This window comes from Haliotis rufescens, unplaced genomic scaffold (assembly GCF_023055435.1).
Source record: "Haliotis rufescens isolate VD_foot unplaced genomic scaffold, xgHalRufe1.0.p SCAF_106, whole genome shotgun sequence".
Taxonomy (NCBI): Eukaryota; Metazoa; Mollusca; class Gastropoda; order Lepetellida; family Haliotidae; genus Haliotis; species Haliotis rufescens.
In genome coordinates, this window is record NW_025963787.1 from 910027 (window position 1) to 926987 (window position 16961).

General features: G+C 38.4%; 1 protein-coding gene across 1 annotated transcript in view; it reads left to right on the top strand.

Annotated features, from left to right (window-relative positions):
- The first annotated feature begins 889 nt into the window (after positions 1-889).
- LOC124146827 (putative amine oxidase [copper-containing]) overlaps positions 890-16961 on the top strand; it is a 35949-nt gene continuing 19877 nt past the window's right edge. Inside the window, exons 1-3 of the mRNA XM_046517308.2 lie at positions 890-1134; positions 6542-6842; positions 7163-7619. The gene's annotated coding sequence lies outside the window, so the exon portion shown is untranslated. The remainder of the gene's footprint in view (positions 1135-6541; positions 6843-7162; positions 7620-16961) is intronic.

The following is a 16961-nucleotide window of genomic DNA, read 5'->3' on the forward strand; positions in this document are numbered from 1 at the left end:
ACACCCCAGTTTTTGATACTACAAGTACATGTAGGTCTATTAACGACAAGAGTGGCCAATGGGTTCGAATCCGGTTCGACCCAATCATGTTTCTAGGTTTGTCAGCACCATACATTCCTCGCGGGTTCCCCCAAAGTGATAAACGTCTGGGGACCTGCATCACTTCGGGCCTTCCTCCCACATTTATCTGGCACGCCGAGATGTAACTTGAATAATGTTCAAAGCGGCATTAGATCAACTCACTCACTCACTAAAATGTCCTTTGTTTTACGGAATAGTTACAACTGTCCTTGCCTCAACTAGAGAGTCATGGTCACTAACGGCGACGAAATAAATTTCGGCCTACTACGCAAAAACATAAAACTTCAGTCATTTAGAAAAAAACAACAACTGATGAGAAAGACTTGTTCATGACCTTATGTTTATCATGTCTGTGAGCTGTTGTACAGTAGAGTTGAATTATATGGTGACAAAAACACACATTTATCAACGTGAACAATGTAAAACGGAGTTCGTGTTGAAAGGCCATTACTTTACTCTTTTCTAATGTAAAATAAAGGCAATACTATTCATTTGCCCGGAACACAAACACGAACGTCAAAAGATGCTGACGGACCCTCGTGATAAACAGATGATATTGCATTGCAAAAAAACGCCAAAAATTAATAACGTTCCTGTCTTTGAATTGGAACAAAAAGCACTTTTTCATTAGTACATGTGACTTCAGGGGATAAGCTGACATATTGATATTTATGTCTTGTATCTGCAAGATAAAACCACATAATCAGTCTTAGGTGTACATAAACCTATTGAAGGAAACAGGATTACCAGTCGATAAATACACCGGTAAGGCTGAAATGAAAATCTGAAGCAGCAAGACGTTTTGTCGGGACAATACAGCGCTGGAGTTGTTGGACATACAAGCAGTCACTATAATCCCCGTACGAGGAAGAGATCGGGTCCATTGAGACCAGCTGTTATATAATCCGCGCATTACGGTGACCAGTACGGAGATCCGTCTTTGCAGTGGGTGCAGTCGAGAAATGACAAGCTTTGGTCAAGACTCTGGTGTTTGCCTTCTGAGATTTATTATTTGAACATGGACATATAACAGAACACGCTACACGCATACGGGTAAGTATCATTGAAACATTCAACTTGAAGCTTATGTGTAAACGGATAAATGAGTATGTATATATTTGTTTCGTATGTGTGACATCTTGTTAATATTACAATTGTACTTTGCTAATTATCATGTTATTATGTAGACCATATTTGATATTGTGTCAATAGAGTAAATAGAATGGTTATGAAAGAATATATAGTTACTCGGGATTTTTTTCTAAAAAGGGGTAGAGAGAAGACAAATTATTTCTCACTTCTGAGCTTACGTCTTTCCACGTTGTTATTCGCCCACAAGGCCATCCATCCGTCTGATTACGACCTTAACTTGCTACGTGTGATACCATCAATATGTCGGTATCGAAAGGTTCACAGTGTTCAGGTCCTATTCTATATATGCCATATCAACATGCATTTTCTGTGCGTGTTTTGAATTTTGAGTTTCCAATGGACACCTACCTTCCCTCACGCTGATATACATTAAGCCACTGGGCTTATGAAACCTTCCCTAACACATTTCCGATCAGAATTGAAACATGTTTGTTGCACATTTCTGTGTGTATTATTGTGAAAAGTAATATCATTTTGTCCATTACTTGCCTATTTCTGTGTGTATTATTGTGAAGAGTAATATTGGCTTGTCCCTTACTTTCCCATTTCTGTATGTATTATTGTGAAGGGTTATATTGTTTTGTCCCTTACTTTCCCATTTCTGTGTGTATTATTGTGAAGAGTAATATTGTTTTGTCCCTTAATTGCCTACTTCTGTGTGTATTATTGTGAAGAGTAATATTGTTTTGTCAATTACTTTCCCATTTCTGTGTGTATTATTGTGAAGAGTAATATCATTTATTCCCTCCTTTCCCATTTCTGTATGTATTATTGTGAAGAGTAATATCATAGTGTCCCTTATTTTCCTATTTCTGTATGTATTATTGTGAAGGGTAATATTGGTTTGGCCCTTACTTGCCCATTTCTTTGTGTATTATTGTGAAGAGTTATATCACATTGTCCTAACTTTCCCATTCCTGTATGTATTATTGTGAAGAGTAATATTGTTTTGGCCCTTACTTTCCCATTTCTGTGTGTATTATTGTGAAGAGTAATATCATATTGTCCCTTACTTTCCCATTTCTGTATGTATTCTTGTGAAGTGTAATATCAGATTGTCCCTTACTTGCCCATTTCTGTGTGTATTATTGTGAAGAGATATATCATAGTGTCCCTTAATTTCCCATTTCTGTATGTATTATTGTGAAGAGTAATATTGGTTTGGCCCTTACTTGCCCATTTCTGTGTGCATTATTGTGAAGAGTTATATCACATTGTCCCAACTTTCCCATTTCTGTATGTATTATTGTGAAGAGTAACATTGTTTTGGCCCTTACTTTCCCATTTCTGTGTGTATTATTGTGAAGAGTAATATCATATTGTCCCTTACTTTCCCATTTCTGTATGTATTATTGTGAAGAGTAATATCATATTGTCCCTTACTTGCCCATTTCTGTGTGTATTATTGTGAAGAGTAATATCATAGTGTCCCTTACTTTCCCATTTCTGTATGTATTATTGTGAAGAGTAATATTGGTTTGGCCCTTACTTGCCCATTTCTGTGTGTATTATTGTGAAGAGTAATATCACATTGTCCCTTACTTTCCCATTTCTGTATGTATTATTGTGAAGAGTAATATCATATTGTCCCTTACTTTCCCATTTCTGTATGTATTATTGTGAAGAGTTATATCATATTGTCCCTTACTTTCCCATTTCTGTATGTATTATTGTGAAGAGTAATATTGTTTTGTCCCTTACTTGCCCATTTCTGTGTGTATTAATGTGAAGAGTAATATCATTTAGGCCTTTACTTTCAAATTTCTGTGTGTATTATTGTGAAGAGTAATATTGTTTTGACCCTTACTTGCGCATAACTGTGTGTATTATTGAGAAGAGTATTATCATTTAGTCCCTTACTTGCCTATTTCTGTGTGTCTTATTGTGTAGAGTTATATCATTTAGTCCCTTACATGCCTATTTCTGTGTGTCTTATTGTGTAGAGTTATATCATTTAGTCCCTTACATGCCTATTTCTGTGTGTCTTATTTAGTAGAGTTATATTGTTTTGTCCCTAACTTTCCCATTTCTGTGTTTATCATCGAGAAGAGTAATATTGTTTTGTTCCTTACTCGCCCATTTCTGTGTTTTATTGAGAAGAGTAATACTGTTTTGTTCCTTACTCGCCCATTTCTGTAGGTATTATTGTGTAGAGTTATATTGTTTTGTCCCTTACTTTCCCATTTATGTAGGTATTATTGAGAAGAGTAATATTGTTTTGTTCCTTACTCGCCCATTTCTGTGTTTTATTGTGTAGAGTTATATTGTTTTGTCCCTTACTTTCCCATTTATGTAGGTATTTTTGAGAAGAGTAATATTGTTTTGTTCCTTACTCGCCCATTTCTGTAGGTATTATTGTGTAGAGTTATATTGTTTTGTCCCTTCCTTTCCCATTTATGTAGGTATTATTGAGAAGAGTAATATTGTTTTGTTCCTTACTTGCCCATTTCTGTAGGTATTATTGTGTAGAGTTATATTGTTTTGTCCCTTACTTTCCCATTTATGTAGGTATTATTGAGAAGAGTAATATTGTTTTGTTCCTTACTCGCCCATTTCTGTAGGTATTATTGTGTAGAGTTATATTGTTTTGTCCCTTACTTTCCCATTTATGTAGGTATTATTGAGAAGAGTAATATTGTTTTGTTCCTTACTCGCCCATTTCTGTGTTTTATTGTGTAGAGTTATATTGTTTTGTCCCTTACTTTCCCATTTATGTAGGTATTTTTGAGAAGAGTAATATTGTTTTGTTCCTTACTCGCCCATTTCTGTAGGTATGATTGTGTAGAGTTATATTGTTTTGTCCCTTACTTTCCCATTTATGTAGGTATTATTGAGAAGAGTAATATTGTTTTGTTCCTTACTCGCCCATTTCTGTGTTTTATTGAGAAGAGTAATATTGTTTTGTTCCTTACTCGCCCATTTCTGTAGGTATTATTGTGTAGAGTTATATTGTTTTGTCCCTTACTTTCCCATTTATGTAGGTATTATTGAGAAGAGTAATATTGTTTTGTTCCTTACTCGCCCATTTCTGTGTTTTATTGTGTAGAGTTATATTGTTTTGTCCCTTACTTTCCCATTTATGTAGGTATTTTTGAGAAGAGTAATATTGTTTTGTTCCTTACTCGCCCATTTCTGTAGGTATTATTGTGTAGAGTTATATTGTTTTGTCCCTTACTTTCCCATTTATGTAGGTATTATTGAGAAGAGTAATATTGTTTTGTTCCTTACTTGCCCATTTCTGTAGGTATTATTGTGTAGAGTTATATTGTTTTGTCCCTTACTTTCCCATTTATGTAGGTATTATTGAGAAGAGTAATATTGTTTTGTTCCTTACTCGCCCATTTCTGTAGGTATTATTGTGTAGAGTTATATTGTTTTGTCCCTTAATTTCCCATTTATGTAGGTATTATTGAGAAGAGTAATATTGTTTTGTTCCTTACTCGCTCATTTCTGTGTTTTATTGTGTAGAGTTATATTGTTTTGTCCCTTACTTTCCCATTTATGTAGGTATTATTGAGAAGAGTAATATTGTTTTGTTCCTTACTCGCCCATTTCTGTAGGTATGATTGTGTAGAGTTATATTGTTTTGTCCCTTACTTTCCCATTTATGTAGGTATTATTGAGAAGAGTAATATTGTTTTGTTCCTTACTTTCCCATTTCTGTGTTTTATTGTGTAGAGTTATATTGTTTTGTCCCTTACTTTCCCATTTATGTAGGTATTATTGAGAAGAGTAATATTGTTTTGTTCCTTACTCGCCCATTTCTGTAGGTATGATTGTGTAGAGTTATATTGTTTTGTCCCTTCCTTTCCCATTTATGTAGGTATTATTGAGAAGAGTAATATTGTTTTGTTCCTTACTCGCCCATTTCTGTAGGTATTATTGTGTAGAGTTATATTGTTTTGTCCCTTACTTTCCCATTTATGTAGGTATTATTGAGAAGAGTAATATTGTTTTGTTCCTTACTCGCCCATTTCTGTGTTTTATTGTGAAGAGTAATAGGCAGTCAATAATGCGGTAAGGACATTCTCTCATCGTCTCCTCTGAAATCGTAGGACCAATACTGTGCTGGTGTCATAAAGACTTACATGTTGAATTTGAAATGTTTTACAAGAAGTATGAGGTCAACATTCCACTAGTCAACATTCCATTTATGTCGAGCAATATTCCAGCAGCTCCAGCCCTTGGTGTCTACATTTCACAACTTTTGAAGTACAATCGAGCAAGATTTCATAGAGCGTCATACCACTCTGGCTCATATTTTGTTTAATCAAGCTTACAACATAAGGCTTGAAAACCTTTTATGGAAGCCATGTGGAGGACACTTGCACATTTGACGCACCAGTGACAAAACCGATGTCCGATGCAATTCCATATTTTGACTTGTACCATTTGTTCCCGTGTTTTTTTTCAGGTTATCAATATACTTGCCTTTGCATGTGTTTGTGACGAGTGCTACTGGTGGGACAGGATACGTTCACCTTTTCGCAAACACCTGGTATCATCAGTATTTTATGTGACATGCTCATGATATAGTCGGAATCAATCGTACAACAGACTCGGCTTTTAGACGAGGTTTCTTATGATCATAGAAACGTTTTTCGCGCTTTTATTGGCATTGTATTCTATGAAAAGGGTACCAAAGATAATACTTTGTATATTAGGGTGTTAAGTTGTTATCCTTTTCACCCTTGAGTCCGTACTTGAAGAAAGTGGGATCTTTCTGGACTTTGTGTCTGTTCTCACCTCTTGCAATGCAATTATTTCAAAAACACGAACAAGGTTTTTTTTTATCCAGTGCATGCTTCACAAACCCTGCATCAACTACTTCCGCATTACATGAAACTAAATAAAAGTGTCTAAACAACTTTCTAAACTATGAGCTTAACGCAATGTAACCTGGTGCATCATTTGCAGACGTCCATTGTCGTCTTTTATCAAGCTACGTTTGTCCAAAATACCTTTTAGCTTTCCGAAAAATGCTAAAAGAAACATGTAAACTTGTGTAAACTAAATGTCAAATTCTTCAGAAAAACTCACGCGAAAAAATATGTTATTAAAAAAAACCCGTGAAGATCCGAGTTAGAATTGATCTACCGGCAATCCACTGCATGTCATCGTATCTCATGATATCAGTCACTTGGTCTAGTCAAGACTCGATTATAGACAGAACGCAGGTCATATAGCTGACACATTGCTGGGTGCGGCGTAAATAACAAACAAGCAAACACAACTAAACAAAAGGTGCATGTAACGATAATCTTTGTCATTTTAACCACATGTCCAAACCGTCCCGTTCTGTTACCAGGTCAGAGGTCAACCTCAAAGCCATATGATGTTGTAATGGTCAGCTGATGGGGAGAAGACGTCCAGAGACGTGCCGCTGTCTCCACTAATGACGACGTCGTGACACCAGAATACAGTCTTTTCTCCTTGGCCAAACCTGAAGTGGCAGTGAAACCGCCCCTTGGGCAAGCTGTGGCTCATCCGGGCAATAGCGGCAACTCCGGAGTCCTCACGCCAAGGGCTCCCCAGATAAAGTGCCTAGGCAACACCAATGGCCGTCTATCACGTGTGTCATGCTCTATGGCTTGGTCAATTTGTTATTGGTGGGTATTGATATACTAATATGACAGAATGATAGAACTTGGTGTGGTTTCTACAGTTTTAACATGCTCATGACGTGATCGATGTTGGAGGTGGGTGGCACTGTGTTTAATGGCATGTTGTCACACTGCAAGATCGTCTTTTGGAACTGTTGGTGCGTTGTCGGTAGGGTTTCTTTGTCGCGGAGTATTCTTGCAGTATCTGTTACAAGGTGTTCGTTGACACCTATGTGTGGACTCGGAAGCATCAGGACTTTATTTACGTGAAGGAAAGGAAGCTAGGTATGATTCGTTTATGATATGTGTCTATTTCGTATTTTCAGAGTGCCATTTGACGTCATCTGGTGTCTGAACGAAACATCTGAACGAAGCCTGGCCACACGGCATCCGCATTAATTTCAACCGGTATCCAAGTCCCTGCTGCTGAAGCCGAAGCTACTTCTTTACACACACTGGTGTCTTCATATTGTTCCTTTGCCACTATGGAAAGACTGTGATCAGATGTCTGAACTGTTACCAGAGCCTGCTTATACGGAACTACATCTATCGGTGTCTGAATTTATCCTGAAATCCAAGCCTCGTTCCTCATAAGTCTCATGTTTGTATATTGTCCTTTTCTGTATGAACCATGGACACAGTGTCATCAGATATTTGAACTGAGAGCAGAACATACGTCAGAGCCACAAGCACAAGCACAAGTTATCTGAAGAGGTACTTTAACCCGACAAGACGTCGTCTCAAGCTGACGCAGATGGCCATGTAGTGGTACTCCTCTCTAAGGTAAATGTGTATCGTGTGTACATTTCCTTTCAAAGTTACGTAATTTTACCTTCGTTATGAGAACTTTTTATTGTACCACGTGAGAAGTCACGTATCCGGTCATGATAAATTCTGTCACATGTTGTGACCATGCAGGGAGTCGAACCCGCAATGCGTAGGCTGTGAGCGAACGCTTTACCCACTTGGCTAAGTCACCGCTAAGGAGCATGTTAAACACTTCCGTGTGAGGTATTTGAAGGTGAACGCTTGCATGAATGAATGTGAAACTATGTGAAATGGACATACAATGCAGATGTCGCCCATTCACGGTGCTTCTGGACTGATAAGCAGCGTTAATCCCAACTCACTCACTCACTCACTCACTCTGAGCTCTAAAACCTTTCATTTGTGTTATGCAAAAAAATTTTGCTCATCCTTTCATCATGAACCTAACGACGTACCTGCTTACAAATACAGAAACAGACATAAGTAATATATGATATACGCATTCTGAAGACACCACGTGCCTTCTGTTCGGATATATTGATATTATGCTGTTGTATATTAAATGACTTTACACACGAATGCCCCTCCCATCAGTACATTGATGTGTCAGCTGTATCGATTAATACAAAAATAACACATGCAAGAGTCCTATCAGTCTCAGGATATTAAAGTGAGTAATGCTTATATTTTGCAGAACATTACTCCTCTCATTAATGAATAATAAGTTGAAAATGAAAGAAACATCTTTCCACCAGTGAAAAGAAACGCAATACATATTTGTGAAACTTGAACTTCTGGATTCTTTTAATCAATTGTTAAATGTCACCTTGTGCTAATGGGCTGTTTTCCCGTGATTTCGGACCCCGTCTCTCGGGAGGATTAGCTTAGGAAACGTCTGCCATTACTGACGTCCAAAAGAATATACGCCGCGACACTACTGAAGAGTGAGTGAGTGAGTGACTGAGTTGGGTTTAACGCCGCTTTTAACAGTATTTCAGTTATATCACGGCGTGTCAGCTTAATGAGGGAGGAAGGCCAGAAATGATGCAGGTCTCAGACGTTTACCACTTTGGTGAAACCCACGAGCACAGGCATGTAGCTGACAAACCAAGAAACATAATCGGGGCGGGATCATAGGTTTCTGGTGTGCCCAAGGGACGCGACTCTGCACGGCGAATCGCGGCGCCTTAGACGACTTGGCCACCCGTGCCCCCTCACTACTGAAGAAACGCCAAAACATGTTGCATGGTCAAATATATCCAAATGTATTAATGTGGTTGGCATGTGACAGTGACCCAAAGACGCATGGGTGTGGATTAAACAATGTCACCGTCATAACACATGTTCCACAACAGTATTTAACGACTCTGCAAAGACAGCAAACAGTGTATTAATAGCGTGTAGGTCCACCTCGTGCATCAATGCACGCCACATCACGTCACCGTATTAAAATGACGTCAAGCGCCGGATGACGTTGACTGGAATCCGTTGCCATTCAGTAAGAAGAGATCGCTCCATGTACTGACGGTACTGGTCGCCTTCTGATCTGCCTGTCTAGATGATCCCACACATTTTCGATGGGTTTCATGTCAGAACATGAAGGCCACGGTAAAACGTGGAATGATCGTGTTGAGGTAGTCCTGCGTTAGCCATGCAGTACGGACCGAGCGTTGTCTTTTTGGACCAATATACTGTGTGTCTATTTTATCGTCAGCTCGAGGGCGCTGTTGAAGAAATGGCTTCAGAACGGGTCGCAAAACGTCATATCGATACCGCAACCTCGTTTTAGATTCAACTCCAGCGGTGCTTAGGTGGCAAAGGGGTCTAATCCACCATAATCTGTTATGTCGAGTTTCTTCGCTTCGCCACCATGGACTTTCCTCTCACACTAACTCTGTGTGTGTGTGTGTGTGTAGCAATATTCCAGCTACATGACGTCGGCCTGAATGTATTTTGGAGACAGAAGTTTCATGTGTGAACGTGTATTCAGAACAGTCACAGGTTTAGTGATATCAGACAGTGTCAGTCAAATTATGTCACATTGTACAGTGACTGAATGTTGTTTACCACTGCACTCAACAACGTTCCAGCTATAAGACATCATCCTGTAAATAATCCAGTCTTGAACAAACAATTATTCCAGTGATTGATAGGATTAAGAAATAATGGGTAGTAACGAACCTATTAAATTCAAATATGTGTGATGTTGATTTTACGAAATTCGTGAAAGAATGCATGTATCACTCTCGTTGTCGCTCGGCAAATACAAGAATTCTGACACTATGTAATGTCCACGCCTATCCAAAGTCAAAGTCAAAGTCAAGAGATGTTTATTGTACAAAAGGCCTCTGGCCAATATACAAGAGAAAGTAACGCATGTAGATACAATCATAAATGCTACACATTGGGATATACACGTTGTGTGATTAATTCATTTCTTTTAGCTAATGCATGCTTAATATATAGAGAAAGATTTAATATATTAGATTCGTTCTTTATCCTCAGAATACTAGTAACTACAAGGGCGTTTATCGTTGACGTTGCTATTAAATAATCTTTTACATATTTCTTTCGAAGATCATTGTAAAATGGACAGACAAACACAAAATGAATGTCATTTTCTATCTCTAGAATACATAATGGACAAATTTTCTTTCAGTTTTTCAATAGACAGTTTTATTCCTTCATTTACAAATAGGTCCAGTAAACCAAGTCCATATTTAATCAAAGGTTTTCTTAAATTTTCTGTAGTGAGTACTGATGAATATATTTCTGGTTGTAAAGTCTTGAAAGTTTTGTAATATTCATAACGTGAACTATCCTCTACTCAGGACGTCCAGAGTGAATGTGGAAAAATCGGATTGGTTGTTTGGGCTAGATTTCTTAAAGCCCGGTTTCTGATACTCGATCATCTTGTTATTGATCTAGGGCGCCCGGAGCGGGGCCGATCATTAACACTTTGTCTGCAGAAACCTAATCCAAAGTCTGCAAATCACACACTGATACACCTCTTGCCCGTTCTACCAGTTTAAAACATGGCAATACGCCCATTGGCGTTCATCACGTTGCAGACAACGCATTCCAATCTGATCACAAATACTGCATAAAAGCAAGATTAGAGATACTAGAGAGAGCGTACGTGTTACTATGGATAATGAAAATCAACAATACAAATGGCTCAGACCCGAAAAGATTAGGGTTCAGTTTGGTCTTCGGCAACCGATGCTTGTGGTAAGAGGCGATTAACGGGATCGGGTGGGCAGGCTCGCTGACTTGGTTCATGTCATCGTATCCCAATGCGTGGATCGATGCTCATGATAAGAATCACTGGATTGTCTGGTCCAAGCTCGATTATTGACAGACCGCCGTCATATAGCTGGTATATTGGTGAGTGCAGCATTAAACAACAAACAAACAAACAAACAACTAATGGCTCAAAGCGATATGACGACCTTCCACTGACGTAACAAAATAAAAAATGACAACCCCCCTACCAACGCGGACACCACCCCTAATAACCTGGTCCACGTACAATATTTCGAGTGTCTTGGTGCGTAAGGTAAGTCATTTGTCAAAACTTTTATTCTTTCTGGCGACCGATCATAACATTTATAGTTCATGATCCTCTACGTTTTAGAAGAATATATAAAGGAACTGAAGTCTATTTTCCTTGGTATAGTTTCCTTTGGACGTCAGTTATATAAAATGATCATAACTCAGATCATTGGTTGACCCGAACGATTTTACTACCATTATTGTCCAGTTTAACGGGGTTCAGTTTAGATTATTTTTGTACTTGCCTTGTCATCAAAGACAATTCATTCATTCAGTTCAGTTTAGATGATTTTTGTACTTTCCTTGTCATCAAAGACAATTCATTCATTCATATTTACATTCATGTACTCATTCACACATTCATTAGGGGGCACGGGCGGTCTAAGGTGTCTAAGGTGCTGCAATTAATCATGCAGTGTGGCGTCCTTTAGTCATAGCAGAAATCTGTAACCGTGGGTTCTTATCCCAAATTCGCACTGATTATGTTTATTGGTTTGTTAGCACCATTTCCGAATTCGGTAGTTTTACTACACCTAAGACCTGGAACCCGTTCCACAAAGCGATCTTAGTGCTAAGTTGGTCGTAACTCCCATACTTCAGCATAGGCTTACGATCAACGTAGCACTAAGATCGCTTTGTGGAACGGGGCCCTGCTTCTCTACGGGCTTCCGTCACTCGTTGATTAGTTGGTTTGATCGTCCATTCATGTATGTGACAAGTTGATACTGATCACAATGTTATCTTTAGACATGTTTATTTTTGGCCGAAGTTTACATTTACATTGATTGGGTGTTGTATGAAAGCGATGAAGGCGACAGAATGAAACCTTCAATTTCAGTGGAAGGAATCTGAATTGCGAGGAGGCAATATTACACAGAAACAGTCGGTCTGACAAGTTTCTATTTCGCTACAGAAGCTGTCGTCTGACCAATGCTTCTAATCCGTAGTCACGCGGAACCCGAAATATATTTAAAATTGGCAAGTAGTAGTAGTAGTAGTAGTAGTAGTAGTAGTAGTAGTAGTAGTAGTAGTAGTAGTAGTAGTTTCTTTCTTATTCTCCTTTTTTATCTTATTTCTTACATCTAGGCCTGAAAAGTGAAACAGAAGGCTTTTAGTTTGCTGCTCAGGACCAGTCACTTCCCACTCGAAACCGCCAATGTGTGATTTTGCATCAAAATGTAAATACGAAATGTAGCTTATGCAATGAATTTAAGGAGACTGTTCAACACATTGTCAGTGGATGCCCAGCTTTGGCACAAACAGAGTATCTTTAGCGACATGATGGAGTGGCTCGATCCTTTTATTACCGGCTTCGCCATGCTTCATAGAAAAAACTGAGTCTGGGCCGATTCGATATGGCACTTCGCTTGGTTGACACTCATTGCTGTACCGCCAAGCAGTACAGAACCATCAACAAAATCAACACCGATATTGAGATCATGTTCCACATCCTTGGCTCGTTTTAGAATACTTAGGAATGCCTTGTTTTCATTATTATTATTATTATTATTATTACTACTACTACTACTACTACTATTATTATTATTATTATTATTATTATAATATATATATTATTATTATTATAGAAGTTGCAATAACAGTAAAATAATAATAGAAGTAGAAATAACAGTAGAATAATAATAGAAGTATCAGTAACAGTTGACTACTTCTACTAATAATATTAATATATAAATGACGATAAATTGTGTCCTTTACATTGAGTAGGGAACACGACACATTTCAAATTGACGTTTGTAAAATGATTAAAGTTGCTGTAGCTCACATGTACTCTTACCGACCCTGTGTGTCCAATGTTTATACGGTAATGTTCTGCTGTCTTCTACATTCACACGTTAATACAGATTGTCGGCCATATTGATTTGGTCTCGGCACCATTACTGTCGCTGGTGAATGTGAGATAAATGGCCATTTGTGGAATACGTACATTTACTTGTCTGGCGATCATATTTATGAGATGCATACACGTTCTCAAACACGTTACAAACAAGCTTAGTTAAGTCAAATATGTCCACTACTTTATACTACGAGTGGGTGAGAGTTTGAGATCAGCATCTTATGTAATGTAAGGTCGGGCCATTTTGAAGCTGCCCAGCGCGTCAAAGCAACCTGTTTAACCTACCCTGAGGCAGCGAGAAGACAATATATTGTTCATGAAGTTCATGTACAGAAAGGGGGCACGGGTGGCCCAGTCGTCTAAGGCGCCACAATTTGCTGTGCAGAGTTGCTTCCCTTGGGCACGCCAGAAACCTATGATCGTGGGTCATAATTCCAGTTCGCCCCGATCATGTTTCTAGGTTTGTCAGCACCATACCCGTGCTCGTGGGTTTCACCGAGGCGGTAAACGTCTGAGATCTGCATCACTTCGGGCTTTCCTCCCATATAAAGCTGACACGCCGCGATATAACTGGAATACTGTTAAAAGCGGCGTTAAACCCAACTCACTCACACTCACTCACTCATGTACAGAAAATTGTTACCGGGGAAGGAAAGCACCCCTGTAACAATGCTTTGTGGTGAATTTGGTAGAACCCCACTTTGTCTTAAGGTTAAGTAAAGAATGTTAAATCTCTAGTCGAAGCTTATGTCAGGAAAATGCAACAAACTATCGTATGTATTGTATTTAGTCTGTACAGAGACTCAAGTGTAAATCAACGAATTTATAAATGGTTGTCTTTTATTTAAAATATTTTGATTTAATTAGGTATTTCCTATTTTTGGATATCAAAAAGTTTTATATCATCTTCCTGGTTGAAATCATATGTCTCCAATACTCTCTCGGATACATACTGGCAATCTTGGAATGCCGATATTTCAAATTCTGGTAAATGCTCCTCATACTGTATTTTTAAAATCGACATTAAAGTTGAAAAATATTTAATAAACATTTCATCCCCCTCATCCTTTACATTACTATTCTTAAGGACATCTTGTCACCGCCTGCCAAACGATACTGGAAGATGGAATAAAACTCCGTTGAGTGAACGTATGTGTAAATTGTGTGATCGTTATGCTCTTGGAGATGAATTCCAAAAAAAATTCAAATGAAACCAAATCGATGAACAAGTCGAAATGCACATTCCAAAATACTATTCAAAAAGACCAAATATGTACACAACTCCTGCCATTTGTAGCTGCCATAAGATATATTGTCCAAAGGAAACATATTGAACATTGTAAAAACTTATCTGATCTGTTCTGTACATCTATCTTAAGGTACTTTTTCAGTTTGTTTTGCAGAAAACGCATTTACTTAAGTTGCATATAGTGATAAATATAGTTCTATTTATTAAGATGCAATGTGAATTTAATTGTTTCAATGACTTACCACTTGCATCCTCAAACACGTAACATATACAATGTAGCTTTCCACGCCATTGCAGCCATGGACATATCTGTGCAGTGAGTGAGTATGGTTTTACGCCGCTTTTAGCAATATTCCAGCAATATCACGGCGGGGGACACCAGAAATGGGCTTCACACAGTGTACCCATGTCGGGAATCGAACCCGCCCAATATATCTTTGTAGGTTGCTGAATCAACATGATACAAACATGGATGCTTCTCTACCTCGCGAATTAATAATTAGGTGTAAATGTTTGCTACAGTCATTGCTGTTGGTAAGACAATCAATGTTAATGCACGTTTTGATCGTGATATTGACGTTGTATTGAAACAATGCCTGTCTGTCTTTGTTCAGGAATCGACGTCACGAGTAGGGGAACCCCTGCGAGCTGGGGAAACAAGCAGCAAACATCACTTTTATTTTTATTGTGATTACAAAAAAAATGTTCCTGCTATTGTGATTGTGGCGTGCTGCGTTAGTCTGTGTTATATATGAAAAAGCAGAGACTAGATGGTCTCTGGAAAAAGTAACTGAAACGATCTATTACTGCTAACGGCGAGCTGCGCTACTTCTAAAGTGTGGTCCGACATTTACGAATTCAATTATTTTTTCCAACAGAAACGGGTGCTCAATTATGTTTGGGTTTTTCAAAGCAACTGTAAATTAAAATTTGACTGTTTGATACTTCAAAATCCATCGACTGCAAGAAAACTGTAATTGAATTTTCCAATGAAACGAGACATATGTAAAAAAGATCAGTAGCAGTGCTTAATTATCTTTTAGCCCTTGGCGTCATCGTTTTTTTTGTCGCCGAATCCTTACAAAGGGTAACTGATATATAGAAAGTCAGTCTGTGGTTGTTTCAGTCAATGAAAGATTCTTTGAACTTTTAACCATGTTATTCTTATTTCGAATATATTACGTATGAAATAGATTTCACTTTCAGCTTACTCTTAATAACGTTTATATCAACGTGTATACGATCTATGCTAAGTTTATCTATATGGAATCAAATGCATATATTATAAGGAATAATGCACATATGGTAATTATACTTCTATAATTGTTGTGTTAACGTGTTTTTCTGGAGTACAGCTGACGTGATGCACGGTTGATGTCGATAGTGTAGTGTAAGGACCCATTGTGAGGGGATCCGTATCTACACGCTAAACACGTTGCGTCTAATGAAGCCATGCTATCAACGCACGTGGGCTCTGATTGCCCTGAATAGCAAAGCTATCTGATCCATTTGAAGTCTTCTCTATGCTGATTCGGGTATTTCAAATAACTAGTAGGTATATCGAAAATCTCCGGATATATCGTTGGTTATACGGAACAAATCATTTTATAGGATGGGAGGGGAAGAATAAGGAAAACGACACCTGTGTCTACATGTCCTTGTTCTGTTGTTGTTTTGTCATTTGTTGTTAATTCATTTTGTCTTTGATGCCCAATGTCCATGTCCAGTGTCCAATTGTTTGTTTTGTTTATGTGTGTGTGGAGGGGGGGGGTTGTTTATCGCTTCACTCAGTAATATTGAAGCTTTATGACGGCGGTCTGTAACTAATCGAATCTGGACCAGCCCCGGTGATTGACATCATGAGCATCGATCCACGCAATTGAGATACGATGACATACATCAACCAAGTCAGCGAGCCTGACAACCCGATCCCGTTAGTCGCCTTTTACTATTCTTTCTGATGCCAATTCTTCCCGGGTTTGATCACATTGATGATTGTACATTTCACGGATTCAACAATCCCAAATATGCATTTGTCTGCTACAGATTACAGAGTAGTATTACTAAGATCTATCATTCTCGAGCACTAAAGTCATTATGTTCGCGGCACGAATGCCAGGCGATCTAAGGCGCCACAACTCCGACATACTGTTTCGTAAATAACCATTGGTTTCAATTCAACATTACCTGGTTGTGATCTTTGGTTAATCAGCACCATAGTCGTAGATTTCACCGGAGTGTTAACCCTATACTACATAACTTTTGAGTTTAAGCACCGTATTCGTGGGTTTCATTATAGGTATGAACCTCCTCGACATACGTCATTTTGGGGTTTAAGCACAGTATTCGTGGTTTCTTCGGAGTGGTAAACCTCTAAAACGTGATTTTTTAATATCAGCACAGTAATCGTAGGTTTAATCAGTCTTAAACATCTACGACATACGTCACTATGGGGTTTCAGCACAGTATTCATAGGTTCCATAAGAGTGGATACACCTCCACGACATACGTCTCTTTGAGGTTTCAGCACAGTATTCAAAGGTTTCATAAGAGTGGATACACCTCCACGACATACTTCTCTTTGAGGTTTCAGCACAGTATTCATAGGTTTCATAAGAGTGGATACACCTCCACGACAAATGTCTCTTTGGCGTTTCAGCACAGTATTCATAGGTTTCATAAGAGTGGATACACCTCC